This window comes from Phyllostomus hastatus, unplaced genomic scaffold (genome assembly GCF_019186645.2).
Source record: "Phyllostomus hastatus isolate PE091 unplaced genomic scaffold, TTU_PhHast_1.1 phas_contig_209, whole genome shotgun sequence".
NCBI classification, from domain to species: Eukaryota; Metazoa; Chordata; class Mammalia; order Chiroptera; family Phyllostomidae; genus Phyllostomus; species Phyllostomus hastatus.
Genome location: NW_025333735.1, coordinates 23,591,878 through 23,609,890, shown reverse-complemented (window position 1 = coordinate 23,609,890; position 18,013 = coordinate 23,591,878). Strand labels below are relative to the sequence as shown.

At 41.6% G+C, this 18,013-nt stretch overlaps 1 long non-coding RNA gene across 2 annotated transcripts in view; it reads right to left on the bottom strand.

Moving 5' to 3' along the window:
- Positions 1-18,013, bottom strand: part of LOC123816468 — a 106,161-nt gene that overhangs the window by 23,027 nt on the left and 65,121 nt on the right. The window lies entirely within an intron of this gene.

Here is an 18,013-nt window from a genome sequence, read left to right as displayed (position 1 = left end):
GGCAAAGGGAGGAGGTCAACAGTGCCTCTACCAGATTTCCCAGTGAAATAGGAGGGGAGGTTAACAGTGCAGGACTGAAGGTAGCATGGTCAAGGGGAACTGAAATAGCATGTTATGCTTTGAGAAGCTGAGTTAAGAAGGTAAGAAGATGCCCAGAAAGAATAAGCAAAAGGCACCTCTGAACTAGAAACCACAAATGTGCTGTGGCATACGTTCCACACAGTCATACCAAATACTCAAACAGCACTGAGGAGCCTGGGCCTGAGAGTGGAGGGGACAGGCCCCTGGACAGACACAGGCATGTGCACTGGAGGTGCTATGAAGAATTCAGGTGTTCAACCACAGGGTCTAGCCTGGCGGGTTGAAAAATAAATGGGTCAAGTCGTTGGAGCTGGAAGGGGAGATAGTGTCCATCTCAGGTGGCAACTTCATTTGATAAAATCCTGTGAGGAGAAGGATCCCAAAGTTACCTCTGTGCTCAATAGGAAAGAATAGCAAGATTGAGCTGGGATGTCCTCTATGAGCACAGAGGGAGCAGTGACGTCAACACCAGGTGCGTGCCATCTCTGGAGCAGAGGCCAGATGAGGTTGTGAGAGTAACACAGTCAGACAGCTGGAAGGACAGAAGGTTGTGGTCAGAAAGAAAGATGTTGAAATTTGAGGTTTCCAAGAAAAGCGTTTGTCAAAAAAAGAGTTAATGACAGCTTCTCTGCAGGAAGCCCTAAAGAAATGAGCATAGGGAAGTGTAGAACATTCGCTTTTACGGTAGGTGGTGTTATTGTTACATGTTCATACAGACAGTGCTAATTACCAATCCTAAAGGCCACATCATTAAATTATTTCTCTGCTTAAAACTCTGCATTGCTTAACGCACCCCAGCAATTCAATTATATCTAAAACACTGGCCTGAACGCCAGGCATTTCTCTGCAGCTGACAAAGGGCAAGTTGCTCTTAAAAGCAGGTGAGGCTTAAAAAGGAAAGAAAAACATCTGAAAAAGCTATCTCCCTGCCCGCTCCATGACACACACTCTAAATATAAAAACAAAATATTCTTCAAAGAAAATTTAACGGGGACTTTACTTTTGCCAGACAGGCAATGAAATATAGACTCTACCCACTTTTCTCTATATGCAGATAAGAAGAATCTGATAAGATTTTTTAAAGATCTCACCTAAAACATCAAATCAGTGCCCTCAGATCTATTTAAGGTCCATTGGGTTTCACTGTTTTCCCTCTGGGCCCTGCCACCCATCCTTCATCATTTCTAACCACTGAAAATCACATTTGGGATTTGAACCTGAGGCAATGTTGTAGCTTTGGGCTGAGTTTATCCGGGATGTATATCACAGTCGGCACAGAGCACTTTGAACAGCACACAAAGCCTCTTTGTCTCCCACCCAGTAAAATATCTCAAGTACAGAGCACAGCAAGAAAGGGCTTTGATCCAGCTTAAACACACACACACACACACACACACACACCCCTAAGATCTTGCCCTTCCCTGCCTCCCGCAGCCTGATCTTGGTAGCGAGGCAGTACTCTGTACAGGCGCACAGCCTGGTTCAGCTGGCCAAGTGGCCTCAGTCCTCTGGAGAGATTTGGCAGGCAACACCATGACAGAACCTCCCGCTTGGAAAGTGTGGTGCCGAGACCGCATCTGGGAGCAGCACATATGTGATTCCACTGGTTTTCACACAAAGAGGCAGATTGTGCCAGTGACCAGCTGGCCAGCTGGGCACTCATCTGCATCCATAGAAGCAGAGATGGGGGAGCAACCTGCCTGCTTCTTTTTGCATGGTCTCCCCAAATGCTCAGTCACTGCATAAACAATTTCCTCATTACTCTCCTCACTAACACATTGCCAACAATACCCTTCTAGGAGGCCTCTTTCAACACTGTTGGCCAGGAGACATGTATCACCTTAGCTCCATTATCAACAAGCACAGTGCCTTACACAGAGCACACTCTCAATAAAGGTTTGTTACAAGGAGGAATGGAGGGATGGAGGAATCGACAGACAGATGGATTAGTGGGTGGCTGGATCAATGAATGTATGGGTGGATGGCTGGATAGATGGATGGACGGAAAATAAAGCAAGCCAAGATGTTATTACCCTTCTCTAAAAGAACTTCGTCCTCACACTGACAGCCTCAATCTGGGCTCCAGATCTCTAGAGAGGTAGTACAGGCTGGTGTTAGCAGAGCCAGCAATGAACTTGTAGTGCTGCCAATCCCCATTCTCCCACCATGGCAGACATCGCTAACAGGCCATGGTGTTCTTGCCAACAGATTCAAGACCTTTCCTCTCAATTTCCTCAGTTGTGCTCCAGGCAGGTACCACTAATCATCAAACAGGATGCAACGGACTGTCCGCCCCAGGGTTAAAATATGGACCATTGTTAACATCTTGATTAAATCATTTTCTTACTGTGAGACTGGGAGAAAGTTACTGAAGCTAAGACACCACAAAACTCAGCCTTTAGTTTTCTATTTGTATGAAAGAAGATTTAAAAAAATAATATATAGTGTTACTATGGAGATTAATGAAAAAAGTAAGTAAGCACCTGACATTGTAGGAGCTTGATAAGCATTAGTTGTTTTTATCCAGAGACCATTTATGGATTGTCCAGTCCCTTGTCTCTGTGAAAGTTCTTTCCAATCACGGCCAGGTTTATTGCTCAATCGCATCTCTCCCAAAAAGATGATAGAGAAAAAGCAGTATATGAACTCAGACTAGACTTGGTACCACAAGAGGCAGCACTAGTCTGGACCGAGGAAGCAAAGTCTCTAATTTAACTAGCCTGAAATGATTCAGACAGGCATGGCTTGGAGGCAGAACCATAAAATGAATGGATCTAGAAGTAAGGAGACCTGGGTCTAGTCAAAACCCTGCCTCCAACTGGCAGGATGAACATGGAGGTTTCATGGGCATGAAAATAAACTCTCCTCCTTCTGAAAATTTATACCATATTCTATGCCATGAGCCTGAAATTAGTCCATGTCAAGGCACCATTGGAATGATGGTAACATACACTCACGTCATACCAACTGCAGGACCTGACATTGTTCTAAGTTCTACATACACACACACCCCTACTTAACTTCTACAACTCTCTGTTAGGTAGGTAGTAACAAAATCCCATTTTCCCTGTAAAATAGTGAAGCACGAAAAATTAAAGTTTTTTGCCCAAGGTCAAATACCTTGAAGTGCTAGGGCAAGTATATGAACCCAAACAGTGTTGATGTGTTATCATTTAGCATCTCCTTTCTCTCCTCAGAAGGCTCGCTGAGAATTGAGGCAGTGTGGTGTTATAGACACATAAAAGGTCTCCGACCTAGCTTGCCTACATTTGAACCCTAGCTCTATTTAACTGCTTTGTGCCTTCATTTCCCATGCATAAAATGAAGAACTTAAGTACAGTCCCTCCTAGAGTTGTTATGAGAATTCAATGAGTTACCCTAAGTAAAGCATTTAGAGCAGGGGCTGGCACACAGTGAGTGCTATTCAGGCTGTTTCAAGTGCTATTTGCTGTTACTGTGTATGGGAACCCAGTCCAGGGCACTTCCATATTCCATGTGCCTCACACACAGTAAGTGCCTGATTGTTGACTTGGCGGATTTAACTCCCTATCTCAAGAACATGAAACTAGGAGTCAGACAGACCAGGTCCAATCCCAGCTTAGCCACAGATTAGCTCTGTGACCTTGGGCACGTCAAGTAACTACATCTGAGTCTGTTTTCCCAGTTTATAAAATGGAAATCATTGCATGCTGTCCTGTGAATCCCACGGAATGGTTGCACTACTCAATTCAACAAACTATATATGTAGATAGTACATAAAGTATTACATAAATGAAAGGGATGTAATTAGTTTAGCCTTAATGGAACCACCTCCTGAGGGCCCCTGAAGGCCTCTCTTGAGGATCACTCTCACCTAACTTGACTGCAAACACAGAAGAGACAGTTCTCTCCAAAGATGCCCTGTTTGTCCACTCTTGCTGAGCCAGATAATGTCAAAAAGCACGTTGCAGAGGGGCCCTTGATTTTATCAAATTGAAGAAATCACTGCTCTGAGTCATGAGTTTTCTGCTCTATGTGGCTCTGTTCTAAGGCATCCAGGGTGTGGTATGCCAGCTATGGTATACAGGTGCCCATTTAGTTTGTTGGACATTAGGTAGAACATAATGTTACAGACCAGACACTTTTATGAAGGAGAATTTGTTTTAGTTATTTCCCTTTAAAGTTAGATACATCTAAGTTGCAATGCCAGTTCAATCTCTTACAATCTAGGTGATTTATTTAATCTCTCCAACCTCACCTAGGACAGCGGCAAGGATTACAGACAGCACACACTCTGGCACATAAGAGATGTTCTATGAATTAATGGCATTTTTGGCATCATTCTGTTCTTCAGAGACTCCCATGTTAGTTGTTTCAGCCTAAATGTAGGAACCCAAGAGCCCTCAAGTTCATCCTTGCTTGTTCCTTCAACCCACTGCAGGTAATACTCCATGGTCTGAACCTTTCCTGACTTCTGCGATCAAACATTCCTATGTCCCCCACCCATCAGATAGCCTGTTCCTGCTGACATGTGCTTCCTAATGCGTTCCCCATCCAGGTAACACATTTGCTAAAACACTAACTCATGGCAGCTCTTAAAAACTTTAATAATGATAATTTTCAATCACACCACTCCAACTCCTCTTTGATAGAGAGCATTTCCTGGTTACTACTAAAGTCCCAGCAGTCTACTTAGGCACACTCAGCCAGTAAGAATCACAGCCAGAGTCAAATCCTCACAGATTAGAGAAAGAGAAATGCATAAGGTAAAAGAAAAAAAATTATCTCTGGCTTTCCAATCAGAGAGATCTGTGTCCCTTGGGCAGCTATGTGACCTGAACCCATGCTTCCTAATGCATACAATAGAGATCATAACATGTACCTCATGGGTTTATCATGATAACTAAAGGAGATTATATATCAGTTAGCTTCTGCTGCCTAACGAATCATCCCCAAACTTAGTGATTTATAATAACAAGCACTTATTTAACTCACAAGTCTGTGGGATTGAGATCTGGGCTGGTCTCAGCTGGGCAGTTCTACTGGGCTCCTCTGGGCTCTTGAGGCCCAAGCTCAGAACCCACACACATCATCCACACCACACTCTACTGATCAAAGCAAATCACAATACCAGCCCAAACTCAAGGGGAGGGGAAGTAGACTCTGCCTCTTGATGAGCATCACTTTAAATTATTGTGGCATTTTTTAAATTCTACGATAGATAATAAATATCAAATACCTGGTCCTCAAACTAAGTTAATGGATTTCTATCATATTTCTGGTTCCAAAATTCTTGCAGTGGCCTTTTGTATGAAACTATATATATTTGTTGAGCTTTTACTATACAGTACTGTGTTAGATATTGGGAGAAAAAGGAAAGATTTAAAGTATGTTTATGACAAAGTCTCTGCCCTCAAGATGTTTATAATCTAATTGGAGGAAAAAATATATACTCATAAGATGAATTACAAAGCTAGAGAGAAATATCAGTCTAAGGTAATAGTAGAAGAGTTGTCACAAGGCCAGACTCAATCAGTTGCTAAATACATTATACAGACAATAACTCCTGAGAGCAAGGGAGAGAGGTCTGGAGTCTTCAGGGAAGGCTTATCAAAGGAGGGAGGGCTTAAAATGGATCTTGGATGATGGTTAAATTTGGCCCAAAGCACCGAACTGACATGACTCCTTGATATCCACTTTCCATCTATTCTCTTCTTCTAGGGGACTTCAGAAAGGATTCCCTCTCTCCATAGTTTGCATGATTAAGCTCTGTCTCCAGTGCTGTATGGGAAAGAAGATAGATCCTAATCCTCAGAGCCATTACACAAAGAGATTTTTCTTGGTGATAGATAGAATGTTATTGTGAAATGATTATCAATGTTTTTTAGTCCCCAAAGCTGGCAGTGTATATTTGTTTTTCTTCTCAGAGACTCCATTTAAAAAATGTTTTTAATCTCTAATGAGGATTGTTCCTATAGTGGCACGTAAAACATCACAAAGGATTTTAACATAATGCCTCTGGCATATGTAGTCAGTAAATAAAATTTACTTCCCCTCTCTCATGCCTCTCCATTGCCTCTGCCATCCACATCTAACTTATTCATTAAACATTCCATTAAGAGCAATATTAATACTTAGTAAATATCACTAGGCCTTCACTGTAGTAATTATGCAGCAAAGCCCATCCTAGAAGATCCCACTACAGCACCTGGCATAAGAAAGATGTTCAATAAATACGTGTACTTCTAGCTTGTAGTGCCTGAAACTTATCATGCTCTTTCATATCTCTGTGCAATTTGCCCATTTTGCTCCATCAACCCAAAATAACCATCCCCTAACCCCTATCCACCAACACAGCTAACTAGCTAATTCCCCACTCATCTTAAGCATTTACTTCTCCAGGAACACTTCCCTACCCCATCTCTTCACCCACTCTGGTTTCAGTATGACATCTACTGCTTCTACAGAAGTATATGGAACAGCATAGGATTGCAGGAGATGGTTATAGGATGGATGGATGACAGATGGGTGGATGGTAAATGGATGGTTGGAAGTATGGTTCACTGAAGTTATCCCAATCAGAAATTTCCTTTCACACTTTTGGGCCTGTATCAAGTGCTCCTTGTGAGAAATCAATTTATTAAATCAGAGATGAAAGCTAAACTTTCTATGAATAGGTGGGAGTTAATGATTAAAGCTCAGTCTCATAGAATAATAGGCCTGACATGGAAAATTCCTGCTCAGCATGAGCACATTTAATACTCACAGGAAACAGCAGGTAAGCAACATAATTAGAAAGAGATGCATAAACCAAAGGAACAAATGCCATTCTCCCTGGAAGTTTTCAGGGTTGAACTTAAGACAAGTTCCTTGGGGAAAAGATTCTTTATCAACTGTCACACTCAGTAAGCACAAGATTCCAAACTTCACATGTTTGGGAGGAAAATGTTTCTGTCCCTGGAGACTGAAGTTAGTTGCTCTGAGATTGCTGACATAAATAATTTTCATCCTGCCAAAACTTTCAGCTAGCAGTAGGACCAGGAGAGTCCAGTTCACAGCTTCCTGATCTCTCTAACCCTCCACAAAGCCCTCACCACTCCCTCACTCACCTCACCATGCAATGTTTTCTAAAGTATTTTTGAGATTTCAGAAAAATAATACTAATTTAACTTAAGACATATTTTTTTTGCACTGGCTGGTGTAGCTCAGTGGTTGAGTTCTGGTCTGTGAATCAAAGGGTCTCCAGTTCGATTCCCAGACAAGGCACATGCTTGGGTTGTAGGCCAGGTCCCTGGTAGGGGGTGTGTAATAAGCAACCACATATTGATATTTGTCTCTCTCTCTTTCTCCCTCCCTTCCCCTCTCTAAAAATAAATAAAGTCTTTTTTAAAAGACATATATTTTATTGTAAAAACTCATACAACAAAAACAAAACAAATCATTGATGCAAATATTAAAGCCATAAACAGCATACTGACTTTAAAGTTAAAAATTTATACTATTAGTGTATGGCATTTTTTAATTTTTTACATATATTTTATTGATTATGCTATTACAGTTATCCCAATTTTTTCTCCTCTTTATTCCTTCTCCATCCTGAAACCCCCCACCCTCCAGCATTAACCACCCTTAGTTCATGTACATGGGTAGTTCATCCATATAAGTTCTTTGGCTTCTCTGTTTCCTATACTATTGTTAACCTCCCCCCATCTATTTTATGCCTACCAACTATGCTTCTTATTCCCCCATTCTCCTCCTCCCTCTTCCAACTGATAAGCCTCCATGTAACCTCTATTTCTCTGATTCTGTTCCAGTTTTAGTTGTTTGCTTAGTTTTTGTTTTTGTTTTTTTTTTAGGTGCAGTTGTTAATAGCTAGGAGTTGTTGTCATTTTACTGTTCATAGTTTTTAATCTTCTTCTATTTCTTACATTTAGTCCCTTTAACATTTCATATAATAAGGGCTTAGTGATGATGAACTCCTTTAACTTGACCTTATCTGGGAAGCACTTTATCTGCCCTTCCATTCTAAATGATAGCTTTGCTGGATAGAGTTATCTTGGATGTAGGTCCTTGCCTCTCATGACTTCAAATACTTCTTTCCAGCACCTTCTTGCCTGTAAGGTTTCTTTTGAGAAATCAGCTGGTAGATAGTCTTATGGTAACTCCTTTGTAGGTAACTCCTTTTGTCTTGCTGCTTTTAAGATTCTCTCTTTATCTTTAATCTTGGGTAACTTAATGATGATGTGCCTTTGTGTGTCCCTCCTTGGGTCCAATTTCTTTGGGACTCTCTGAGCTTCCTGGACTTCCTGGAAGTCTATTTCTTTCACCAAACTGGGGAAGTTTTCCTTCATTATTTGTTCAAGTAAGTTTTCAATTTCTTGCTGTTCTTCTCCTTCTGGCACCCCTATGATTCAGATGTTGGAGCATTTAAAGTTGTCCCAGAGATTACTAAGCCTCTCTTCATTTTTTTGAATTCTTGTTTCTTCATTCTCTTCTGGTTGGATGTTTATTTCACTTTAGGTAGGCTTCATGTCTTCCCTCATTTTGCAACCTAGCTCAATCAGTTCTGTGAGCATCCTGATTATCAGTGTTTTGAACTCTGCATCAGATAGGTTGTCTATCTCCTTGTCACTTAGCTCTTTTTCTGGACCTTTTATCTGTTCTTTCATTTGGGCCATATTTCTTTGTCTCCACACACCTGTTACATTGTAAGGGAGTGGAGCATTAGGCATTTGCCAGTGTGGGGCAACCCTCTTTGCTGCGTAGTGGTGCTCTCTATGGGGGAGGGGTCAGAGAGAGAACAATGCCGCTAGGTTGTTCTACTCTAGCCCCACTTTCCAATGAACTCTCCTGTGAGACTGGGTGTTTCTCCCGCCATCACAACCCCCACATTATTTTACAGCTAGAGGTTTTGAGTCTTTATTTTCCCATTCAGCCATCCCCACTTCATCCATGTGGTCTACCATCTTGCTGCATGCATCCTCTCTGTTCAGCTCCCTGTCTCCACCCCTCCTACCAGTCTGGACAAATGTTTAACTCCTCAGTTGCCAGAGTTCCATGCAGTTTGATTTTCTGGCACTTCTGGTTGTCTATTGTTTTTAAATTGGTTGTTATCCTTGTTTTGGTTGTGCAAAGAAGCGAAGCATTTCTACCTATGTCCCCATCTTGGCCAGTACTCCAGTGTATGATATTTTAAAGAAATCGTCAAACAAAAGAGAAATTTTTGATCTCTTCTTCATATTTTCTCCCTATATTCTTTCCTTCTTGATATCCATGCAACAAACATTTGCTGATTATTATGTGCCAGGCTGTCTGCAAGGCGACTTGGTGTAAAATTGAATAGCGCACAATTGTTTCCCACCGTCCAGGGGAGATGGTGGCATGTAATACACACTTCTTACTATGCAGGGTAAGAAATGTGATGAGAGAGATATGTCTAGAGTGCAGGGAGGGACACAGAGAAGAAGCATTCAAATTGCTTCCCAGAGGATTGGCTTCCCAGAGGAAATGACACCTGGAAGATGAAGGTAATTTTAAGGATAAGGAGGGGTTTTCCAGACCAAAAAAAAAATGTCAGTTCCATCCAATAAGAATGGTGGACAAAAAGAAAAACAATGAATCAGCATTTACAGAACCATAGTTTGTTCATTATGACTACAGAAATGGGGCAAATGAAGCTAAAAGATTCACAAGAGTCAGATCATAAAATATCTTGTGTACAAAGCTGAATTTGTCCTTTATCTGAAAAGCTATTGGAGCTACTGAAGGATTATAAGCAAGTAATACTATAATCTGATTTGCATTTAGAAAAATGACTGAATCACAGGGTAGATGATGCATAGTAGGAAAATGAAACTGGAAGCAGGAAGACTACCTAAAAAAGTGTTGGAATAAACTTGGTGAAAAATGATGAAGGCCTGAGGGGCCCAGGCAATGGTCATAGGAAAGGTGGTTGAGCATTTTGTTTTAATTTTGGGTGAAACCTTGAATTTTTGGATAAAACTTCCCAGCAAATAACATATTGTGGTCATCAGCCTGAGCCACACTTTCCTTTGCATTCCTTTTATATATGCTTTCCATAAGTACCTGCTTTGAGGATAACATGTCTTAATCACTGTGGTCAGAAGTCCTATGTGCTTGGCCTGTTCTAATCACCCACCTTATTCCTTCAGAAGAGTCATTTGTTTTCTCTGAGACTTGCTTTCATTACTTATAAAATAAAATCATAAAACTTATCTCCTAACCTTCCATGATAATTAAATACAATAATTTATTATATTGTTGTTCAGCCAAATAAGTAGCTAAAATGAAGTCAATCATTACATATTCTATCACCTTAGGAATACTTTTGATGCAAATGGCAGAAGTATCTAACCTAAACTGGCTCAAGCTAGAAAAACAAATGTCCTGGAAAGTCTATGAGCAGATTTGGCTTCAGAGGATATTACCAGGATCCAAATCCTGACTCTGCTCCTCCTGCATAGATTCCATGCTCAGGCTCACATTACAGTCCCCTTCTCTGCCACTACCAGCTTCAGACACACGTCACACTGTCCAACATTGTCTCTTCTGCTGAGTTTTTTCATAAGCCTAGAACTTTCTCATTGAACTTCACTGGATGAGCCATCATATGCCCATCCCTGTGACCAGAAGATGGAATTCATAGATTGATTCATGCCTGCATCGAGTGCTTCACCCCTGGAACATCCAAAAGTATAGAACAGAGAATGAGGGAGGGACAGTTTTCCCAAAGCAGAAGTGCTGTTACCAGAAGTGAAGGGAAGATATGCTGGGTGCAAAGGCTACAAGTGTCCCTCACACACACTTCACAAAGGGGCACCACTCAAAGCCTCTGGTTGCTAAGCAGCTATATAGAGATTAACTGACTTTGCTGTCATTTCTACTGTTCTTAGATGGACCACTAAAGAGATGTGGCCCTTCTTTCCACTTATCTCATAATCATAAAATTGTTATTTATTGTCAAGCTTTGAAGTATTCTTCCAAATGCTCTCATAACACCCACAAGCTATTCCGGGATCACCAGGATTCTGCAGGACTCCTTTAAGAGGCACTTCTAGAGGTATTATGAAGCAGAGGGAAAGAGAGAGCTTCCAGCAAAAGAGAGAGCCTAATGGGTAAGAATCAGATAAAAGAATCTGACAGTAATCAATAGTAATTGTATTTATAAGAGGCATCCTCTCTTCTTCCTTGGAAAGTACCTTCTAGCCACTGGAGACTTACCCATCTCTTTAAGCTTTAAATCATTTCACCAGTCTTTTGCCTCCAGCCATTGTGGGAGTGGATCCCAGGAATGAATTGTCATTGTGTACATCATCAGAATGTGTCCAAAGGTAGGGAAAGACACAGCCAACAACTGCCTGGCTGTCAAGAAAGGGGACCACCTGCAACTTAGAGGAGTTGGCCTCCATCATTTCTTTGACTACAGGACAGCGGAGAGGAGATGAAGCTTTACTTGCCCTGAAGGTGTCTACATTCACAAACCAGATGGCCTCTTGAAGGCTAAATCTCAGAAACAGTTTTCTTTAAGTTTACTTTTGGTTATGTCTGTAGTTCACTTTTCTAACAGAAAGCAAACTCCTCAAGGGCAGGGACCATATCCTTTTCATCTCTAACTTCAGCTTGCCACTATGCCTGACCCATAGTAGACATTTCATAAATGTATGTTGAATCAATGAATTCACTTTGCTAGACACTGCCAAACATAGAGATGTTAAAGACAGCTTTGTACTTAGTGTATCATAGCATGGTAGGACAGAAAATAAGAACATAATGGATTTGAAACAAGGCAAGGTGGGCTAAGTGTACTCTGCACACTCATGGCCCTTTTCTGTTTACAAAGCACTAAATCACATCTATTTTCTTATCTGATTCTCAGGACACCCAAGTGATGTTGGCATAACAGATTCATTAGCCTCATTTTACATACATGAGATCAGTTACTGGGGATGGCAAGGGGTAGAAATACTCGACCCAAGTCACATGACCTGTTAGTGACAGACCTTTGACTATCTCTGAACCCTAGGTCTGGGCTCTTCCCATGATGTTTTTGCAGCATTTCAGATTGAATACCAGCATGTTCAATTCTGAACACCAAAGATGGTAAAACTGACTAAATTATCATAGATCAAAATCTATTAAAAGTGCTTTCTTAGTCATTCTCTCTTCTAATCACCACACTGAATTCATGTAGCAATTTTATAAAGATCAGAGAGAGCATGTGTCTTGAATCTAGACTAAATTGTAAAACTAGTCAGCACCTAAGTTAAAACTAGAATCTAAGACATTTGAGTTACCACTCCCCCTTTTGCCTTCTCTCTGGCCTCGGAAAATCACAGTCATAGATCCTTGGATCATCAGCAGAGAAGAAACCATATGTAGTGTACTCTCCCACCACATGCAGACATCTCTTCATTCAGCTTCTCCTTGCACACCTCCAGTGAGAACTCACTACTCGCCGCACTGGAATGCATGCTGTTCACTCTTGGAAATCCCTATCATTGGTCTTTTTGTCATTAATAAATATAGAACTCTGACTCCCTGCCATTTCCATCCACTCATTGTTTCTGCATTGGTTCGATTTTATTCAATTTATGTTTATTGGGTAACTGCCATGTGCTAAGCACCCCATAGATAGGTATTATTATGATGCCCACTTTGCAAACAAAGAAACTGGGCCTCTGTGTGGTTAAAAAAACATCCCCAAGGTCACAGATAGGAAGTGGTGGGACCAAGTCTGCTGTCTTTAAGTGTAACGCTGTCTGTGGCTTGCACTTAAGAGACACAGATGATGAAAACGCACACTTCCTGCAGATAGAGCAGATTATGACCTGTTTTGCAGACACGGCTCCCTCTATGCCACTCTCCTGTTTTACAAGTCAGTAAATGTTCAGGAGCTTCGAATCCAATGTATGAGGTTAATTAATAATATGTAAAAGTTTATAGTTTATACAGTATAATCTCATAAACATTTATTAGTATGCTAATAGAAAGTAATGGCCATGTGAGCATAAAATGAGATGGGGGCTGAAGTGACAGAGCAAAAGAACTGTTAGGAAATTCATGGTATCAGTTTTTACCAGCAAAGGCTTACAGGCAGGATCTCCCTACAGATTCACTTCCCAGGCTGCCCCTCTGGATGGCCATGACAGGGTTGAAAGAATACTGGAGACCTGAGTTCTAGTCCTGACTCTGCCTTTCAAGAAAAAAAAGGAATTGGCTTTTATTGAAACCTACTGTGTGTCAACGCTCTACTAGACATTTTCTCAGCGATTTCTCCATTTGCTCTACCTGGATGAGCTTAAGCCTGGCACATTACAAGTATTCAAATATATTTACTCAGTTATGCTGAGTTTAAATGAAACCATTCTCCCTCTCTGGGTTCCTTTTTTTTATTCTGTTCCTAAGGTTTTTTGTATATGCTCTCCTGATTCCAAGGAAGTTTTCTATCATCTCTTCCCAAAGCATCAAGCAAGTGACATAAATTTAAATCATTCCACTTTCTTGAGGTCTAATGCAAGGCATGTTAGTGCAAGAGACATGGCACAAGAGACAGGTCACCTAAAATCTCATCCATCCCTGCCCTCAGTGGCCAAGGGCAAGTCACTTTATATAATGTACTGTAGTCAGTTTCATCATCAGAAACATAGAGATGATAAAAATCTAATGTCATGAGAAATTCATGAACTATGTGAAAGTACTTAGAAACACATCCATGTGCATTTGTCTCTCTGCACAACTATTTACTGACTGCCAGCCAGAAGCAAGCTCTCAGTCTAGGACCTTGAGGATGTAAAGAGGGCAAGACCCAATTTCTGCATGTGAGCAGTTCACAATGTACATGCGATGAAGAGTGAAGGGAAGAAGCCATCCTCAAACAAACAAGGCTATAAATAAAGTTCTATGGGATGAGAAATAAAGTTCTAAAGTTCAATTAATTTCATTTGGATGGAATTTTTCAGAGAATACTTCAATAAAGATAAAGATTACATTTTCATCCTGGCCATGAAAAATGAGTAATTCTGCAACATGCCTTTTTTAAAACCTAACATTATATTTATAATGCATGTATGTTTTATTTATTCATTTTAACTGCTATATAATATTTTATTTGATTAAACTACAGCATATTTTTCTTTGCCAACTTAGAGGCAATTAAGCTGTTACCACATTTGGGCTATCAGATGGACTGGCTGTCCCTATGCAGTCTTTTGCCAAATGTGAGGTTTTTCCTTATCGTGGACACTTATGAGTGGAATTCCTAGTGCACATTCTTTACTAGTTATTGGCAAGTGGCTCACCAAAGGACATGGGCAAATTAATACAATTATGCAAAATATAAAACCACATAGACAATATTATGTAATGCTTGTGAATGCATTTTAATATAATAAAAGTGCATTGGGAATGATTACATACAGACTTCACCAAGGCGCTTGCCTCTGGGGCAGGGGACAGAGAAAGGACCTTAGTAAATAACATCTCTTAAAGCTGGATGATGAGTATAGGAGAACCTGGTAAACAATTTCTACACTTTTCTGTGTGGAAATTTGAAATGGCTCATAATTAATCCTGCTTAAATTAGAAGACCCATATCAGGCTGAGAAATAGGGGAGGAGCAGGCCTTCCAGGCTGAGGGAATGACACCAGCTAGAGCACAGAGTAATGAAAGCACAGCCTTTCCAGACATAGCATGCAGCCTTGCTGTGACTGGAGGGAAGGATGCTCTGGTGGGAAAGAGTAGGAAAATAGGTAAGTGGGAACCAGCCAGAGTATCAGGACTATATTCTGCAACCAATGGGGAGCACCTGAAACTACCTGAGGCCTAGAGGCCTGTGTGTTTCTTGCTAGTCTCTCGCATCATCTGGACACCACAAAGTGCACCAGCCACCCACCCCTTGGCCCCTCTCCTCCATACACACCTCCTGACTGTGGTCGAGATGTGGCAGTTCTGAGCTAGAGAACCAGGGTACCAGAAGGCGGGGGGCCCCCTTCACACAATCCTTGGAGATGAGTCATCTCAGAGCTGCTAACGTGGAAAATACACATTGTCTCATGCACAGGTGTGAGAACTGGAGGGGCTCTGAGCCAGCGCTGCCCTAAGCTCAATGAGAGTTCAAACAATCCCCTGAGCCAGTGTGAAGAAAATTGTCTCATAAAACTTCCCATTGATTTCAGTTGGATCCTTGTAAATTCCCATGGGGCCAGGTTGCTTTTAGCATGATTAATATCCCTGCCTTCCCCGAGGCACGTTCCTTCTGCCTCTCTTTCTCTCTTTCTGATACATGTGCACAGACACACTGTGTACTCACACCCTCTTAAGTACACGCTTTCTGTCATACACACTCAGTAACTCTCCAGCAGGGACAAGGGACAGAGATTCATTTCTGCATGAGTACTTCTCACACTCCTTAAACATAGGGTTAAATATTTTCCTTGTCAGGAAACTTCTAGTCTATTTCCTTTTGTAATGTGTTTTTCACACATCTCAAATCTGGCTAGGCTTTGCCTTGTGACCAAAATTTTCCCTTGAAAACACCCCTGAGTTCACATAACCCAGAGCCGGGGCCCTCCATCAATCATGGAAGCTGATGACTGGTGGGTCGGCTCCACCAACAAAAACAAGCCAGTTAGCAACTTGTTCTCTGAACAGCCAGGGCTTCCCAAGGTTCACAAGAGGAGAAGGAGTCTCCCTGAGTCCTCTACCCAGCCGAGTGTGGACCTGGGGCCAGAGGCCTGAGGAAGCTTCTCAAACTTATAAAGAAGCAATCATAGCTCGCTCCTTTGTTCAGGGAAACCCAAGGAATCGAGGAGAGGAAGGGCTGCCTGGTTTCCACAGCGTGGAGCAAACTCCAAATGAACTTGCATGCAGAAAGTGGCCCTGGAGGATATAGTTTCCCAGCAGACGTCAGCCTTTGGGACTTGTTATTTTGGTGGGGAAATTCGTGTGTGTAATAAGAAAGGAAAACATCCGTAATAGTTCTTTTTCCAAGGCACACGGGCTTCTCAGAGACATTAGCTCACATTTATTACTATCCAGGAAATCCACTTCTCCATCAAAGGCGATTCCCTGCCAGGTACCACATGCTGTGCGCTCCTCACCCTTCTCCCTCCCTAGAGGCTCCCCGACTACTTTTCCAGTTCTTAGTCTTAACCAAAGCCTAGGAGCAAAAGGCAGGTTCCAGCTGGTAAGAAAGGACTTTTGTGAAGGCCAAGCTGTCCAGAAATAATATGGGACCCCTTGAGCAGTACAGACCAAAGAAAGAAGATGGCAACTGCTTGATGGAATCACGTAGAGGGGGGTTCCTACACCTTGTGGCACTTTGGATTCCCAGCTCTGTCTCAGACCCTCGCCTGCTACTGCCATGGCCATGGCTGCTCCCCCTCAGTGCTGCTGCAGCTCATCCCAAATACCTGTGTCCTTTGTGACCTTCCCTTGTTTGGAGATTCTTCCTGCTCAGATCAAGTCTGTGGAATTTGGAAGCATAGACTTGATCTCATTCTTCTGTCTTCCCCACAACTCTTAGCACAGCTCCTAGCACATTGTACAATAAATGCCTAACAAATTCTTTGGTTGAAATGCTTTGCTAAGGAGGTGTGTAGATAAAGATGGTCCTGGAATGTTTACTCTGTCTAGAAGTTTCACAAAAGGCAGACAGTCCAGAGTGAGATTGGGCCAGGATCCTGCCTCATCGCAGTAGCTCAGGTACAAACAAGGAGACACATGGTGGACCTTCTCTGTGCATCAGTGGTGCCCCATAGCAGATGTCATGGGAATGTCCGCAGGTCTTTAATGCACTATCTCTTTTGCATAGCAAAGTGATTAAGAGTAGGTACAATGGGCATCAGGTTCAAATCCTGCTTGTGGTTCAAATCCCAGCTTTACCTCTTGCTAGGTGAGTGACTTTGGGGTCTATATATCTCAGTGCTAAAATGTGAATATGAAGTTTGTACCCCATAGGATTGTTGTGAAATTAGATGCTTTCTTACATATAAATCTATTTAAAATAGTGGCTAGTGTATTTATCTAATGGTAAGTAGTTATTTATTATAAGTACTTATTACTTATTATAAGTACTTATAATTTATTATAAATAATTAAGTACTTATAATAAAGTATTGCAATAAATTTATAACCTATTATAAGCACCTATTAACAATAAGACAAAAATTTCATGTCCTCATGGAGATAATTTATTTATTAGGGGATATTACCCTAAATAAATTTCAAGGTTCCCCATAGTTAGTTTATGCTTATTATATCTATAGCATCTTCCTTTGTCTCCCCTACTGGCCTTAAGACCTAGCAAAGTTACAGATACAAAATGGGTACTCAGTAAGCAGCTTTGGAACAGAAAATGATTAAATGAATCCATCATTATAACACCATATTTACATCCATCTCAAAATTACATTAGGTAACATGTATTGAATCATGGTCTAGCAGGGGTGCCCACATGCAGCCCAGGATGGCTGTGAATGCATCCCAACACAAAATCAGAAATTTACTTAAAACATTATGAGATTGTTTTGTGCTTATGTGTCATGATGTGTTTAATATGTGGCCCAAGACAACTCTTCTTCTTCCAGTGTGGCCCAGACATGCCAAAAGGTGGGACACCTCTGGCTGGGGGCTTACGTTAACTGAAGAGTCAGTTAATCCTCACAATAAACCCACAGGGCTGATGCTGTTATCCCTGGTATACAAATGAGGAAACGAAGGTAGACAGAAGTTACAGACCTTGCTCAGGAACCCCTAGCCAGAGTTCCTGCTCATACTCCCATGCCATCCTGCCTCAGCAAAACACAATAGGCCAGTGGACACTCTTTCCACGAATGGGAGGGAATCACCCAGCACTTGGACAATTGCAGCCACTTAACTCACCAGCCTGGCCTTGCCCCCATTCCACACACTCCCCGACCTACTTGTATGAAG